General features: G+C 32.4%; 1 protein-coding gene and 1 pseudogene across 1 annotated transcript in view; one reads left to right on the forward strand and one right to left on the reverse strand.

Moving 5' to 3' along the window:
• Positions 1-17,147, forward strand: part of MSR1 (macrophage scavenger receptor 1) — a 413,132-nt gene that overhangs the window by 73,889 nt on the left and 322,096 nt on the right. Inside the window, exon 3 of the mRNA XM_057303426.1 lies at positions 7,781-7,898. The gene's annotated coding sequence lies outside the window, so the exon portion shown is untranslated. The remainder of the gene's footprint in view (positions 1-7,780; positions 7,899-17,147) is intronic.
• LOC113262307 (U6 spliceosomal RNA) lies at positions 12,356-12,456 on the reverse strand (annotated as a pseudogene).

Genomic DNA, 17,147 nt, shown 5'->3' on the forward strand with positions numbered 1-17,147 from the left:
TATATAAACCTCAATGAAAAAAAAAGTGCTTCTAGAGAAAGGTGGAGCCAATTTTTATTATAGTCCCATTAAGGGAAAACACCACAGTCCCATTAAGGATTAGTCAGAACAATATATAACAATATCATTATGTACTCTATAAGTCAACAGCCTAGTGATAATTGAAGGGTATAAGAAAATATCAATAGAAATGTGGGGAGATTGCTTATTGGGAAATATGTCAGCAACTTTGATCATTATTCAGATTTAAATTTGATTCATAATAATTGGGATTAAAATATTTATTGCATCTTCAAAGTAGTAGTAGCTTACTACTGCTAAATCAAGTTCTCCTTATTATTAGTCCATAGGTCGTCAACATCTTCTATATGATATATGTATCAGGGTAGTTAATAATCTTTTTTCAAAAAATTGAAATAGGGATATCAGAAATCTAATTTTGCATGTGTCTGAACAAGGAGAAGAGGAAGAAGGAAGGGGGGAGGAGGAAGAAGAGGAAGAGGGGTAGGGGGGAGGAGGAGGGGCAGGGAGCGCTAGAGCAACTCTAGAATATGCCAGAAATTTTGCATGTATCATTTCTAAGTCTTACTACTACACAGAAAGCTAAGTGTATGTATGGTATTATATTTTAGATATTTCATCCCTGTTTTTTTTCTTTACCACTCCCATCCCCAACCCATTCTATATAAGTAAATGGTCAGATTTGTGCTTATTGTTTTGAGTGAGTTTGGGAAAATATGGATTACAGAAAGCTCCTGTGAATCTTCCTAATACTACATATGTGAGAATATTGAGACATAGATAAAATACCTTGATCATAAATACACAGAGGAAAAGATTTCACTAAAACTAGAAAGAGTTTTTCCAGCCAAGTGTGAAGGAAGATGTTGAGAATGGAGAAGTTTTGGAGTCTCAGAATATAGGGTACATGTCCCTAGTTGCCAGCGGGGAAGCCAGAGGGCCAGCAACATTTGCAGAGAAGAAATGGCTACAAGAGCCATTTAGGCAAGTGAGACCACTAGCAACCTCAAAGGAATATCTTAGTGCCCTAGGTAGAGCTTGAACTCAACAGAGAGCTTCCAAGTCCTCAGGATCACATTGATGAGAGGAAGGACAGAATCTATCAGGGTAGATGACTCTGGGACCACATGGTACCTGTCTCAGAATTGCATAGAGTTTTAAAATAGGGACACAGATTCTGAGGAAGGGTTAGAAATACCCTTTCCCTAAAAGACTGAATAATATAAGATTGGGCCAGTTTAGTATGACAACTCTTTCTTGACTTTCTGTTTCTTACAATAACCAAGGAAAATTGTTGAAAATACCAGAGGTGTTTGGAGAATATATTTAATTGAGTTGAATTAAACAGTGAGTAATTTAGAGATCTAATCACTTCATTCTCATATAACAATACCTGCTACCTAGCATGTATCTGCTTTCCAGGTGTTATATATTTTCTGAATCCTGATCTGAATCAAACTCTTACCTAGTTGGAAGCATATTGGAGTTAGACATTATAAAGAACTGTAATTTTTCAGGATTCCTTTCTGTCATGAATTTAGTGAATAAAGCTTGTTTTGTATTTTAAGAAATGCAGTTGCAGCAGCTGACACTCGTTATAGTGCATCCTAAAGCATAAGTTATGGTTTGCCTATTAATTTCCATCCTAATGTATTTTTATTGTTATATTTTTGCTTACAAAGATTTTAGTGTCACTTTATTTAATTGAAATCAAATGATGTTATTTACCTTTTAGTGATGGAGAGAAAACTGCATTTGTAAGCTACTATTATGCAAACTGAATATTCTTATAGAATGCTAAAAGTCCTTAGTGCAGAACATTTTACATATAAATTTAAAATAAGTGCTAAACTGTGACATCTACTCCACCAGTCCAATAATGGAGATGATACGGTGGTTAAGATTGTAACTGATTATGTGCAAGGCATTGTTGAAGTCATCAAATGACTGAAGATTCCAACAAATTATCCTCAAAGTAAAGAGAACAGTATTTCCTATCTAAAGACATTATCATCACTTTGTAAAATATATTTAGTAAAATAAATGAGTAAACACTAAGACAATACTATCCCATAATGGTCTGTATCTTTAGCAGCATAATATGATTACTTTTGGATCTTTAAAAGAAATATTAGCATGCATATTTTGGAAAATAATTCAGAAATATGCCTATAAATTGAGCCCAATTCTAAAGAAGGTACTTTTTCATGACTGACTCTGTGAGTTACTTGATCTGTAAAACAGACTTGGAATTATTTCCAATCTAATAGTAATGTCTTATGCAATTCTCAAGTTGTGGCACATATCTGGGGACTTTGGTAACCATTCTCTGCCTTCTAGCTGAATGATTTTGTGAATCTTTATGTTCAAGTGGTGACCCTGGTTCTGAAGTTAGAAGGTTCCTGCAAAACCCAGCAAAACTGAGGAAATAAATAGCATATATATTCTTTATGTTAAGTTCCTTATTTCTTAACACTGGTTGGAAAAATAATTAGAATCTAGGTGAATTTTGCTTTTAGCTCTAGAATGTTTTGTTAGATTCCAAAACAACCACAAATGTCTCCCATCCCTACATGTACACTCTTTTGCTATGGGACATTGCGTGTCCCATTTGAATCTGAGTCTGGCCAACCAACTTGTTTTTGCCAGTGGGACATTAGCAGATGTAATGCAAACAGAGGCCCCTTGTCATTAAACTTCTCTTGCTGCTAGAAACCCTTCTCCCACTGTGTGATGAAAGAGAATGAGAAAATTGCTGTCCCAGAAATCACAGCCAATAAGTAAAGCTGCACTAGGCCATTCAGTCCCATTCAGCTAGCCATGACCGAAAGAATTGCCAGATGAATCCACAGAATGTAAGGAATAATGCGTGCATGTTATTTTAAGCCGTTACGTTTTGATATGGTATGTTATGCATCAAAAGCTGATCAAGAGTACATGGAGTGCTGTAACAGTGTAGTACAAATAGTTTATTCCCCTTGTGCAAGTCTATCTGTCTGACTTTATGTTTTGACTCCTCATTATTTTAGATTCCTCAAGACTTCAACTCAGATGAATAGTTTAGAGCCCTCATTCCTTTGTTCTCATCATTTTTGTAGTTCCCGATCCTGACTTCTTAGTTTAGGTTAACATCTCGCTTGCTTTGGGTAATTACCTACTTTTCTTTGACATTCATCTTTCAGTGAGCGCACATTTGTATCTGTGGGTGTATTAGTTAAAGCTCCCTTTCCCAATTATGGCATTATGTTCCCCCATGTTGTAAGTCCTTTGCAGGTCTACTGGGCTCCTGAACTTGAGTCCACATAGGTATAACTGAGGCTCTTTTTGTCTGCTTCAATTTGGCCCTCTGCTCTTTTCTCTTAGGGCCTTGGACACTGCCTTAAATTCTTTGGCTCAGGCATCTGGCTTACAATGTGATTTGAGGAAACAGGTGTTTGAGGGAAGTGTTATTGTTACTTGGACCTGTATGAAGCCAGACTAAACAGTGATCTTTATGTTACAGTTTCAAGTATATTCAAAATCATTACTTTCTAAATAGATTATCATTGTGCCCCAACTTTTATCATTAAATTTACTCCTTGGAACAGAATTTATTTGGTTTTCAGAATTCACTAATTCTGTATTAGAGCCACTAATTAATTTCATAACAAAGGAAAGAACAAGAAAATGTAACTCAGAAAGAAATGCTTTGAGAAAGGACAGAAATGTAGATAGGCAGATCGTGGTATATTTTCAAAAAACATCAATATGGTAGAGTGTTTATAAGTACAGATCTAGAATCACAGAAACTGGGATTCAAATAATAGCTTCACTATTTACTAATCATTTATATGACCTTGAACAGTTAAAATCCTTTGAGCTTTTTTTTTCTATTTATAAATTGAAGCTAATATATAGTTCAAAAATCGTTTTGAGTCTCATGCGAGATGTGTATAAAGTGTTTGGGATAGATATCATTTTCCACAAAACTAAAAAAGATAATACTAAAATCTGTATGGAACCAGAGGAGACCCCTAATTGCCAAAGCAATCCTGAGAAAAAAGAACAAAGCTGGAGCTGTCATAATTCCAGATTTCAAGATATACTACAAAGCTGTAGTTCTCAAAACAGTATAGTACTAGCATTACAAAAAAAAAAAAAAAAAAAAAAGACACATGGAACAATGGATCAGAATAGAGATCCTAGAAATAAACCCACATTTACATGGTCAATTAATCTATGACAAAGGAGGCAAAAATATACAATGTGTCTTTTCAATAAATGGTGCCGGGAAAACTGGACAGCTACATATAAAAGAATGAAATTGGACTACTCTCTAACATCATACACAAAAATAAACTAAAAATGGATTGAAGACCTAAACATGAAACTTGAAATCCTAAAATTCTAAAAGAGAAAATAGTAATTTCTCTGACATCAGTCATAGAAACATTTTTCTAAATGGCTCATCTAAGGCAATGGAAATAAAAGCAAAAATGAACTATTGGGACTATATTAAATTAAAAAGCTTTTGCACAACATAGGAAATCATCTAGAAAACAAAAAGACAACTGACTGAATGGGAGAAGATATTTGAAAATGATATATCTAATAAGAAGTTAACAACCAAACTATGTAAAGAACTTATATAACTCAATACCCAAAACACAAACAATCCATAAAAACATGGGCAGAAGACCTGAATAAACATTTTTCCAAAAGAAGACTTACAGATGATCAACAGACACATGAAAAGATGCTCAACATCACTCATCAACAGGAAAATGCAAATCAAAACCACAATGAGATACCACTTCACACCTGGTAGGATGGCTAAAATCAAGAAGAAACAACAAGCATTGACAAGATGTGGTGAGAAAGGAACCCTTGTGCACTGTTGGTGGGAATGTAAGTTGGTATAGCCATGGTGGAAAACAGTGTGGAGGTTCCTCAAAATATTAAAAATAGAACTACTCTATGATACAATAATACCACTATTGGGTATTTACCCAGAGAAAACAAAAACACTAACTTGAAAATATATGTGATATATATGCATTCCTATGCGTATTGTAGCATTATTTACAATAACCAAGATATGGAAGCAACCAAAGTGTCCACCAATAGAAAGGGGGTAAGAAAGAAGTGATATATATTATATATATGTATATATACATATACACACACTATGAAATATTACACAGCCATAAAAAAGGTAAGATCATGATATTTGAGACAATATGGATGGACCTAGAAGAGATGATGCTAAGTGAAATAAGTCAGACTGAGAAAGACAATACCATATGATTCTACATATATAAGAATAAAAAAATGAATAAATGAACAAAAAGCAGAATCAGAACTACAAATACAGAGAACAAATAGATGCTTGCCTGAGGAGAAGGAGGTGAGAGGTTGGACAAAATGGAAGAAGGGGAAAGGGAGATACGGGCCTCCAGTTATGGAATTAGTAAATCATGGGAGTAGAAAGCAGAGTATAAGGAATACAGTCAGTAATATTGTAATAGTGTTGTAAAGGGACAGATGGTGGCAATATTTATGGTGAACGTAGCATAATATATAAACTTGTCAAATCACGAAGTTATAAACCTGAAATTAACGTATCATTGCATGTTATTATACCAAAACAAACAAAGGAAAAGAATAGCTTCTTGGAGTTAGAAGGGCCTTAAAGCATGGATGCTGATATCTGTTCTGCACATTAGTGGTTGGGGAAAGGTTTTGGGAATTTCTTGGATATGAGAAGAAAAAAGAGTAAGCCAAAAATGAGAAAAGAAAAAATGAAAGACAAAATTTGCTTCCTTTGTGGTTTTATCTATATCTAACCTATGTCTTAATGTATAAAAGATCTAGGTTCTTGGGAAATAAGAGGACAATACCTGAATTTAAGTGTGCAAATTCTTACTTCAGCATAAGAAAAAATAAAATTCTTTACCATCAAAAAATTAAGTCTTGGAATGATTTAAAGAGGGAGATTATAAAGTCTTTATGTTTGTATTTATATGTATCTGCATTTATACATGTGTGCATTATGTATATATGTATCTACAATCTTTAATGAACAAACATTGTTCTGGGGAGTCATGACTTCTGGGAAGTCAGTATTACCTATCAGGAGGCATTCCCTATGAAAGATTCACCTCACCCCATCTCCCAGAAGTTTAGCAGAAAGCTAATAGAATATATTCAGGCATTCATTAAAGCCATACCATAGTGGCTCAATATAGAGAGCACTATACAGAACACTATACACTTAAATATTGCTTTTCCTATTCCAAAAGTTTACCTTTATTTGTGTGATATCTACAGGTTTGTACCTGTTAATTTTTTTGGACCTGTTAATTTTAGTGCTTCAGTTTTTTATTCAGTAATTTTGACGGCATCATTTTCTTTGTCTTTTGGAATATAGAAATGGAGATGTTTCTGTTAAAAAAATTACAGAATTATTTATAGTCAAAGCCTTCAATATCAAATAACAATTAAATTTTTAGTTTGCAAACTCTTCATGTTTTCTGTATTTTCCCAAATATATGTTTATTGCTTAAATAATTAGGGAGATTAAATATGATATTTTAGAAGTTTAAGAACCAAAATTATAAATAACTTCAACTGAAATCATATAGTAAATCAAGGTGAGAACTTTGGGAACTTTAATTAAACTTTAAAAATGTATGCTTATTTAAAAACTAATGTTCTCAACATTTTTGTGGAAAAATAAAAGTTGATTTATATATATCTTAAATGTCTTTAAATATATCTTACAGTAAAAAAAAGTGGTATTTATTACTCCGTGTTAAGACTATGGGTGATACTGCTTTTCATTCATTATGATTTTCTGAAAAAGAAACTGCAAAAATATGTATGTCAGAAGATTGTTAACTAATAAACTTTAAAAGTTTTGTGAAAACACTGCTTTACATCACATTATTATTTAATTTAAAAAAATAGCATATGAGCTTCTAAGTTTCACTGACCCAACTTTAAAAAAACTGTATTGTATTTTGTAGGGAAAAGGCAACAAATATACAGAAGCCTTACATAGATGAGAAGATTTATAATCTTTAATTATAAATGAAATAATTCTATTCACAGTTTATTACAGTTGACAATGTCCTTAATTGTTTAATGCTTAATTACTTTGAAAATATTCAAATAGGACCACTTTTCATTTGCCAATCAGGCTAAATGTTATGGTATGTTTTTTATATACATTTATAACATGATATAAAATCTTATTTGTTATAGGAAGGCAAAAATATGAAACTCTCAGTTGATTTATTGACTATGATAAATACATTTTTTGTCACTAAAATATGTTGGGAAATTTGAGGATCTACTGTGTTCATAACTATAGGACACTAATTTCAACAAAGTAAAATATGTATCATAAGACAATAGAATTCTTGTTCTCAGTAGTTTATCATCTACATGAAGAACTTAAGTATAACTAATTTAGTTCATTACCAGTGTGTAGAGTGCATGGGAATCAGAATGCTTTTGAATAGGATAATATCTGAAGTAGAAGTGAATGATGAGCAATTCTTTAATCACTCTTTGTTCATATTTCTATACAAAGGTTAATTTCTTGAATAAGGTCTTCTGCTTTAATAGATAGTAATTTCAATGAAAATAATTTTGAATCATTTGTTCTCTAAACTATAAACTATAATTATAATTATAAGCACTATAAGTGTAATTGAAAGCATTGCATTGTGGTACAGCAGAGCCTGTAGTATTAACTGAAAATGATCTTTGACAGTGGGACTTTATAGAAGAACTGCTGCTGCTCCCCTTCAGAACCCTCCAGTAGTTCCATCTGTTTCAAGTGACTCTACTCCTCGTGTCTTCAAGAAGAGTCAACCTGTCTGCAGTTAATGGTGAGTGAAATTGAAATAAAATTAAAATTCCATTAAGGTTTTAGAATTAGGCACCTAATTTCTTTTTTTTTTTTTTTTTATACGAATGTCAACATGCATTGCTTTTGCTAGAGCACTATTCACTAAGATCCTGACAGCACGATGATCAGAGTATTTTGGTCTTTTACTTCGGTATGTTCTGTTTTCCATAATTTTGTCACCAAAAACAATCTGCATAAGCACAGAAACAATTATGACAGTTCTATACTATCTGCATTAAATAATTAGTAACATAAATTTGCTTCAGTCTGGATTTCCTTTTATGAAATACATTAAATACTGATAAAATTCGATTTTAACACAGGCATATGAGACCTCTCTTGGTGGTGAATTTCCAGTTACACAGGACAATATATTCAACCATTCATTTGTTTATTTGATAAGACTTACTCATGACCTATTATGAGTAAATGATCATGACAGACATCGAGAAAACAGAGTAAGTGCAACTTTGTATGTAGTTCAAGAAGCGGGCAGGACAACCACTAGTCACAAAACATCATGACAGATATTTACAGATTTATGCAGCAAGTGATGTGAAAGCACAGAAAGGAACAATTGATCATATTTGGGAAATCAGAGAGAATTTCATATTCTGTGTATGTGTGGAGAGGTGATGTTTGGATGTGTGATAAGATATTCTCCAAGTGAGCAAATGAAGTTGCATTGGTGAAGGAAAAATGTAAATTGTAGCAGTAATATGTAGTGATTCAGAACTTGTAGTTCAGGAATGTGACAAATTTAACTTGAATTCCAGTTTTCTCATTGAGTAAACTTTTGTGATCTTGACGAATTACTTAATTTCCCTGAAGATAAATAGATATAAAAAACAATACCTATCTCTTAAGACTTTTATGAAGATCAAGAGACCTACTTATAAAACACCTAGCAGCGTGGCTAGCTTTGATAAATAGTAAGTGATAACTAATTACTGAATTTTATATAGGGTTGAAAGTCAATGAGTATCATTTACATATTGACACAAATAGAGAAATAGAAAGAAAAATGTGTTTTTTTTAAGTTGAATACAACTTCTAGAAGAATTAAAGATTGAGTGAAATGTCAGTACCCCATCAAATAAAATCAATACGTAATAATAAATATAACAAAAATAATAAATTTAGTTGTACACGAAAATGTTAAAACATTATAAAATTATATAAGACAATGAAGCTCAAACAAAGCAATCATGCAGTCAATGTAAGTTATACTCTCCTACTAAAGACAGATATATTTAGATGGTGTCAGAAATTAAGATCCAATTAATGCTTTATAAAAGAAATCTATGTGAAAAGAACCCACTAGATTTCTAATGATAAAATGTATATCATTTGAACAGAAATAAAGAAGAACAGTAATATAAGATGAAATAAAATTTAAGGACAAAAACATTAAAATAGAGTATTTTTATCTTGTATGCACATTTAACCAGTGATTATTGATGACACTACCTATGAGTGGCCTTTTTATGTGGACTGAGTTTCTTTAGGAGCTCCAAGAGTAAGCATCCTAAGAAAAAGAGCCAGGTAGAAACCAGGCCACAGTTGATGACTAAGGCTAAGTAATGTCTCATTATACGAAAATACCAAATTTTGCTTACCTAGTCCTGCACTAGGTTGATTCCAGTGTTTTGCCAGTATAAAAATGCTGTAGTGAATAGCTTTTGTGAACAGGTATAAGCATGTTACTGGGATATATTTCTGGAAATGGAATTTCTGCAGCAAATTTTATGTTCATATAAAATTTTGAAACATACATGTTTTAAAACCATTGACATTTTGGGGGCACCTGGGTGGCTCAGTCAGTTAAGTGTCTGCTTTTGGCCCAAGTCATGATTTCAGGGTCCTGGGGTTGAGCCACGAGGGAGCCAGCTTCTCTCTCTCCCTCCATCCCCCACCCCCATTCGTGCTTTCTCTCTTTCTCTCAAATAAATAAAATCTTTTAAAAAAATTGTTATTTTCTTTTATATGTATTGTCTGTGTCTTCAGTATATTTGTCTCCTTTTTTTGATTTGTTGCAACTGATTTACATGTTGTTTTGATTTATGAAAATTCATGTTGAGTTATGTGGTGCATAGATATTAGTAACTATTGTATCTTCATAACAAAGTGCCATCCTTTGTCATATTTCAAAGGCCTACATTTAATTTGTGTTCTATTAAGAACGTGACCCTGTTTTCATTTTGTTGGTATTGTTGTTGTCCTCTTTTTTATCTCTAAATTTTGTAACTACTTTATTTTGTATTCAGCATGGTATTAAGTTTTGCTTTGGAATTCAATTTAATTATTTTTTTCTTTTAGTAGACACATTGAGTCAGTTTACAGTAATTATCAAATTCAGTCTTTGTTTTATGATATGTTAGTGTTTTCCCCTCTTAAATAGCCTTGTGATTTATTTTCTTTGTTTCTCCATCTATTTCTTCTTATAATTAGGAAGAATGTGACTTCTTAGTACTTTCTTTTTCAGCTATCACTTTATAAAACACATACGCTTTCATGTATTTATTTCCTACTATAAATTCCCTACTGTGACCAGTGATAAAAGTAGTATAATTCATTTTCTCCTCCTTTCCGTTCTTTACACATTTTGATTAATGGTATTTCTTAATTGATTCTTAGTTCTAATAATTGAATTATCAATTATAAATGATATATTTTGGTACCTTAGATATAAAATTAGAGGAAATTCAGAACTCCTACACTATCTTACACCCTTTTCTGTTCCACATCCAATTTTTATGACTTTTATAAATTTCTACCTTGTCAGAGAATATAAAAATATATACTCATCAATCCATCCTAAGTTTGTTTTATTTTATTTCAGTAAATTCATAATCATATGTAAATCCTCTTGCTGTATATTATCTTTTTTTTATTGTGGTTACAAATTTATTCCATGGTTTCTAAGAAAATCCTACAAAGTGGTACTCATGGGAACAACATTCTTAAGTTTTTTCAGGATCTCAGCTATCTATTTTTCTCTTTATTTTCAATTTTTTGTCCAAACTAGAGCACTTTGTATTGAGAATGGGATGCTGCTAATAACTATACCAGGACAATGGGTTTCAACTCAACTGTATCTCAAGCTAATAAGGATGTATAGGATTCCACCTGATAGTCAGTGTGTAATTTTAATATACACATTACAATATTATCTTTTTTCTTAAACAGCAATCTTATTTTCTAACAGTTCTTTTTAAATTTTATTTCAGAAATAAGAAAACATATTCTGCAAGCTATAAATGGTAAACCTAATAAAAGTCTGATAAAATAAGTTTTTTAAATTATATTTTAGAAAAATGTTTCATTCCATTATTTTACACCCACCCTCCAACTTGAGGACTACTCTTGTATATACGTGTTGGATCTCCATTTTCTTTCCTTCATATCTGTATTTTTCCCCTAAATTTAAAAATTATTCATATATTTCCATCTTATTATTCCTAGGTTTATTATTTTTATTCTCTTTCTTGTATTTTTCCACATTGTCTCATCTTTCTTATGATGCTTCCGGTTTTGCCATCATTTATATTATAAATTTTTTTTTTTCTTCCTAAACTTTCCTGAACTCTGGTAGCTCATACTCAGCCTCTTATGCATATCTCTTTTCAGGGCACTTGTGTTTCTACTTTGTGCTTCCTCTATAAATACATAAATGATTATTTAATATGCCCCCCCCATTTATGGTCATTTGGGTTATTCAGTCATTTGGATTATTCAGTTATCACAGTAACATTTTTGTGATAAATATTCTTCTGGTATTAGTTCTTCACATTGTTTCTCTTTTTATTTGGATAGTATATTTCAAATCATCTCTTCCTTTTTAAAATAATACACATCTTTGAATCCATTGAGTTTTCCCTAGAACGGTAATTTGTAGAAGGTTATTATAGAAATCATGCCAAGTCTTGCTCTAGGCTAATTTTTTTTCCCTTGTGACTTAGGAAATTATATGTGAGTTTTTCACTTTTTACTTCATTCTAGACAATGGGGACAGGTAGCTGTGGTAATAACAAAACATATTGTCTTATCCTAACTTTTGTATTTCTGTGAAATTTCTGCATTTCGTTCTTATCTTTAATGTATATTTTCACTGAATATAGAAATCTTCTTTGAGAGATTTCTTTAAAACGTTTTGTAGATGACATTCCATTATCCTCTACCTCCTTTTTTTTCTAATGAGAAATCAACAGTAATTCGTATCATTGTTCTCTGATGTGCGATGTGTCTTTGTTGTCTCCTTTCCACATTTTTCTCTTTATCCCTGGTTTTCCTCAGTTTGATTGTAATGTATCCAGTGAGCTTTTCATTATAATTATCTTGGTTGGCATTCAAAATTATTCATAAATAATTATCCTAGTTGGGGTAATTATTTTTGTTTTTTGAACTACATTTGGAAAATATTCTTTTTTCTTTTTTTTAAATATGGAGTGCGTCATGAAGTTGCATGTCATCCTTGCACAGGGGTCATTCTAATCTCTCTATCATTGCATTTAGAAAATATTCTGTTATGTATCTAATATTCTTTCTTTATTCTCTATCCCTTTTCTCTATCCCCTTAGATTCCCAGTGCATATGTATTGCACCATTTGCATATGAATGGACAAAGCGTATGAATAGATAAAGACATAACATGCAAAATGTTAGTATTGTACAAAATAGCCTTTAAGGTGAAAAACATTAACAGAAAATAATGAGGATTACTTCATAATAATAAAAATTGTAACTTACCAAGAACTAATAATAATTTTAAACTCTACTCACCTAAAACCATAGCCTAGGAGTGTATAAATAAAAATTTTCATAACTACAGAGGAGAGAAAAAAATCTCAAAAACATAGTGTAAAATCTTTAATATACTTTATCCAGTATGTGACAGAAAAACAAGACAAGAAAACAAGCAAAAACATTATTATTAAACAATTCTCTTAATTTCTGTTAGTACTATTTTATCTTAAAGTCTGTTTTTTCTAATAATATATCTACATCAGCTTTCTTTTGCTTAGTATTTACATACTGTCTCTTTATTCATCCACTTACTTTCAGTCATTTTATATTCTCATATTTTACATTTGTGTCTTTTAAACAATTTACAGTTGGACTTTTAAATCCAATCTCAAATATTGCCATTCTAATTAGTGTGTTTATTCTATATATTAATATCATTAGTCATGTTAGTTGTATATTCACTATTTAACTTTTGTTTTCTATTCGTTCCACCTGTTCTATTTCAATTTTTTCTTTTATGTTGCTTTTAAGATTTTTTTTCCTTGTTTATATTTTTAAAAAAATCTCGAATGTACCCTTTCATTTAGCTGTTGTCATAGTGTAATAGTGAGATATAATAATACTTCTACACTTGTTTGGTGCCTCATTCCAGACACAGAGCTCCTAAAACCCTTGGAATTTCCTGAGTGACAGGAGTAGATTTTGTTATGCATAGTAAGACTCTTTCAGCCATTTCTGAGTTTATGCTAATAAAATAACTCTCAGTGGGCCCCTAGATAGCTTCAAGATGGGGCCTGGTTGTCAGAAGAACCAAACAGGACCTGATCTCTGAGATTTGGTTAATCACCAATGATTTAGCCAATCACGACTATGTAATGGAACTTCCATAAAACTTCCATAAAAACCCTTAAGAGTGGTTTTTAGAGAGCTTCCAGGTTGGCAGGCATATTGAGGTGCACACCTGGAGAGAAGATGTGAATTTTGTGCCTCTTTGCATATGTGTCCCTATGCCTCCTTCTTGGATTTGGCTGTTCCTGGGTTATATTTTTTATAATAAACCAGTGATAGTGTGCAGAGTCTTCCTGAGTTCTGTGAGCTGTTATAACAAGTTACTCAACTGAGGAAGGTGTTTTTTTTTTTTTTTTAAGATTTTATTTATTTGACAGAGAGACAGCCAGCGAGAGAGGGAACACAAGCAGGGGAGTGGGAGAGGAAGAAGCAGGCTCCCAGTGGAGGAGCCCGGTGTGGGACTCTATCCCGGAACGCTGGGATCACGCCCTGAGCCGAAGGCAGACGCTTAATGACTGCACTACCCAGGCACCCTGAGGAGGGTGTTTTGAGAACCCCCAATTTATAGCTGATCAGTAAGAAGTAGGAGAGGCCCAGGACTTGTGTTGACATCTGAAGTTGGGGACAGTCTTGTAGGTCTGAGTCCCTAAACTGTGGTGTTTGCCTTAAGTCCAGTAGCTGGTGTCAGAATTTAATTGAATTGTACACCCATGGTGTTCAGAGTTGGAGAATTGGTAATTAGTATGGGAAAAACCGACTCATCGGTGTCAGAAGTATTGTGTATAAAAACAGTTCATACACAGAAGTTACAAAATGTGTACAAAACTAATTAACGTCTAAAGTAAACCAAACCCTAACAATACTCCCCTCCCCCCAAAGAAAGAACTGTAAACGTTTTATCTGTACAGGATCTCTCTTGTTTACTGTTTTTTTTGGTCATGTTTTCTACTTTTTTGTCTTCTTTGACAAATCTTGGTGATGTAAGAGAGGGACCTAATTTATAATGACTACCCTCTCCCCTGGAATTCAGCTTCAAGAAGGAATGTTTGTGATGTTTTCTAGGAAGGTCCCAGTTAATATTTTTAAGCAATAATTTAATCCATAACTTTCTCACATATGCATATCAATTTCTACATTGTGGGAAAGCCCTGTCAGGCTCACTCTTCGCTGTCTACATTAAGTGTCAGCTCTTCTGAGGAGGCTTTTTCAACCACAACTATGCACAAAAATCAATCTCTCTCCTTTCCTCCCCATCTCTCTCTTCCTTGTGTGTGCTCCTAAGTTGTCTCCACAATTAGGTTAGTAGCATAAGAACAGGGTTCTTTTATATTCATTTTATTTTATACATGGTTTATATATATTTATTTCATTGTACACCTACAGCAACTAGAAAAGTGTACAGAATAAAAACATTCACTATCCCCTTACAATAACATTTTCTACACGAGAACATGGTTATGATGAAAACAAAATAACATTTTTGATTATATTCACTTTATGCTATAATTTATAGTGATCTTTCCTGAACATTAGAATATTGTACTTCTCTAGAAAAAATGAAAAGAATACTTGGAGGTCAGCAAAAAAGCACATTCATATGGATAAAATTCCAATATTCATTAGGTTTTTTTAAGTACAAAGACTCATTTTAATTTTGCTGTGAATGTATATGGTACTCAAGTATATTGCATTTAAGGTACTTCACAGTTCAACATGAAAATGTCAAGTTATTTTGGAGCTCACATCCTTCTTGAAGAAGAGACAACAATTTTAATCCTATTATTTTGGCATTTGTTCTTGTCATAATAATTTCATGAAGCACCTTATACTCTTTCCTGTGTGTGATTTCTTGCTAACTGAAACAATAGATTATAGTTTGACAAAAGAATTTTTTTTTTCAATCGGGGTTCAGTTCACTTTAAAAGAAAATTGCTTTTATTCCTTCCTTATGAAGGAACCTATGATGTTTGAAGGTAAACAAAATGACCTAGTAGAAAATATGTCAGTTTAGATCTTCAAGATTTGTGATTGAAGATGTCATACTGAATTTTCAGAATATGATGGAAACATTGATTCAAATATCCTCCAAAAATGTCTTACCAAATTCACAAAGAAGCAATAGTGTGATGAGGTATTTTTTTATTGATGAGGTATTTACAAAAGGAATTTATATACCTGGTTAAATTGCTTAGTAAAATGCAATGTTAATACAACTCAAGACACTTTTACTTACTTAAGAAATGAATCCTATATTTGTATAGGTAAAGTGGAGTTATAAGTTTTGAATTGCAAATCATAAAACTGGAGAAGGTTTAATTTAAATAGAATAGATCAACTAGTCAAACTCTTGAATTTAAATAAGGACAAATGGAGGCTTACTGTAGATAGCAGAAAATATAATTAATGGCTTAAATAAAAGTTTAAGAATTAACCATCATTCTTTTATTTGTTTTATTAATAGAAGTATTACAGTGCTATTTACATTTTAAAAAGTTCTTGATTTAGAACCTTTTAGAAGTGGAAAGACACATCTCTGACATTGGTAATAGATACTTCCTTCTATTGCAGAAACTGCATCTGTATATTGTTTCTTTTATTTAAAATTTTATATATTAAGCATGTAGAAGAGAATAGAGAACTTGAATATGATCATCTGTGTACTCAAGTTAAAATTTCTCCCCCTTTATTTCAACATCTAAATATTTGGGGAATAAAGCATCACACACTTGCTCCCAGGGCCTTTGCATATTATTTTTTCATGTTGTGGACTGCCCAACCCTAGCATGCAGCATTTACACTGAAGTCTGAGTGAAGTGGTGGCCCATGGATCCTACAGAGCATAACCAACAGGAACTCAGTCAACCTTTCTTCCAAGAATTAATTATTATTCTGTATTTACATTTATATAGTTTTCAATCGTGCTTCATACGTGCATCTTGCATTTGTCGAACCGGAGTTCATTGGAGGTCTGAAGCAGAATTACCTATTTTTTCTTGAAGTATAGTCTTCAGCCACTCTGTAATAAGATTCTCTTCTCCTACTCTCAAACCTCCATAATTAAACTCATTTAATATTTTTGGATTCCTGAGATAGTTTTGGTAAGTTGTATCTGTTTAGAAAAAAACCCACACATCTGTAACAATTAATTTACAGCAAAGGAGTCAAGCATACTCAATAGGGAAAGGACAATTTCTTTAATAAATGGTGCTGGGAAAAGTGGACATCCACATGCAAAAGAATGAAACTAAACCACTGTCTTACACCATAAACAAAAATGAAATCAAAATAAATTAAAAATTGAACAGAAGACCTAACCATTAAATTCCAAGGGGGGGTGGGAAACATAGGTGGTAATCTTGACATAAATCTTGGCAATGAATTTTTTATTTATTTTTATTATTTATTTATTTATTTATTTATGTATTTATTTATTTATTTTTAGAGAGAGTGCATGAGCAGGGAGGGGCAGAGGGAGAGAAAAAATCTTAAGCAGGGTCCACACCCAGATAGAACCCCATGCAGGGCTCGATTTCACAACCCTGAGATCATGACCTGAGCCAAAATCAAGAGTTGGACACTTAACCAACTGTGTCACCCAGGCACCCTGTTGGCAATTATTTTTTTAATCTGACACCAAAACTAAAAGCAGCAGAAGCAAAAATGAGCATGTGGGACTACATCAAATTAAAAAGCT

Source organism: Ursus arctos, unplaced genomic scaffold (genome assembly GCF_023065955.2).
Source record: "Ursus arctos isolate Adak ecotype North America unplaced genomic scaffold, UrsArc2.0 scaffold_27, whole genome shotgun sequence".
NCBI lineage: Eukaryota > Metazoa > Chordata > Mammalia > Carnivora > Ursidae > Ursus > Ursus arctos.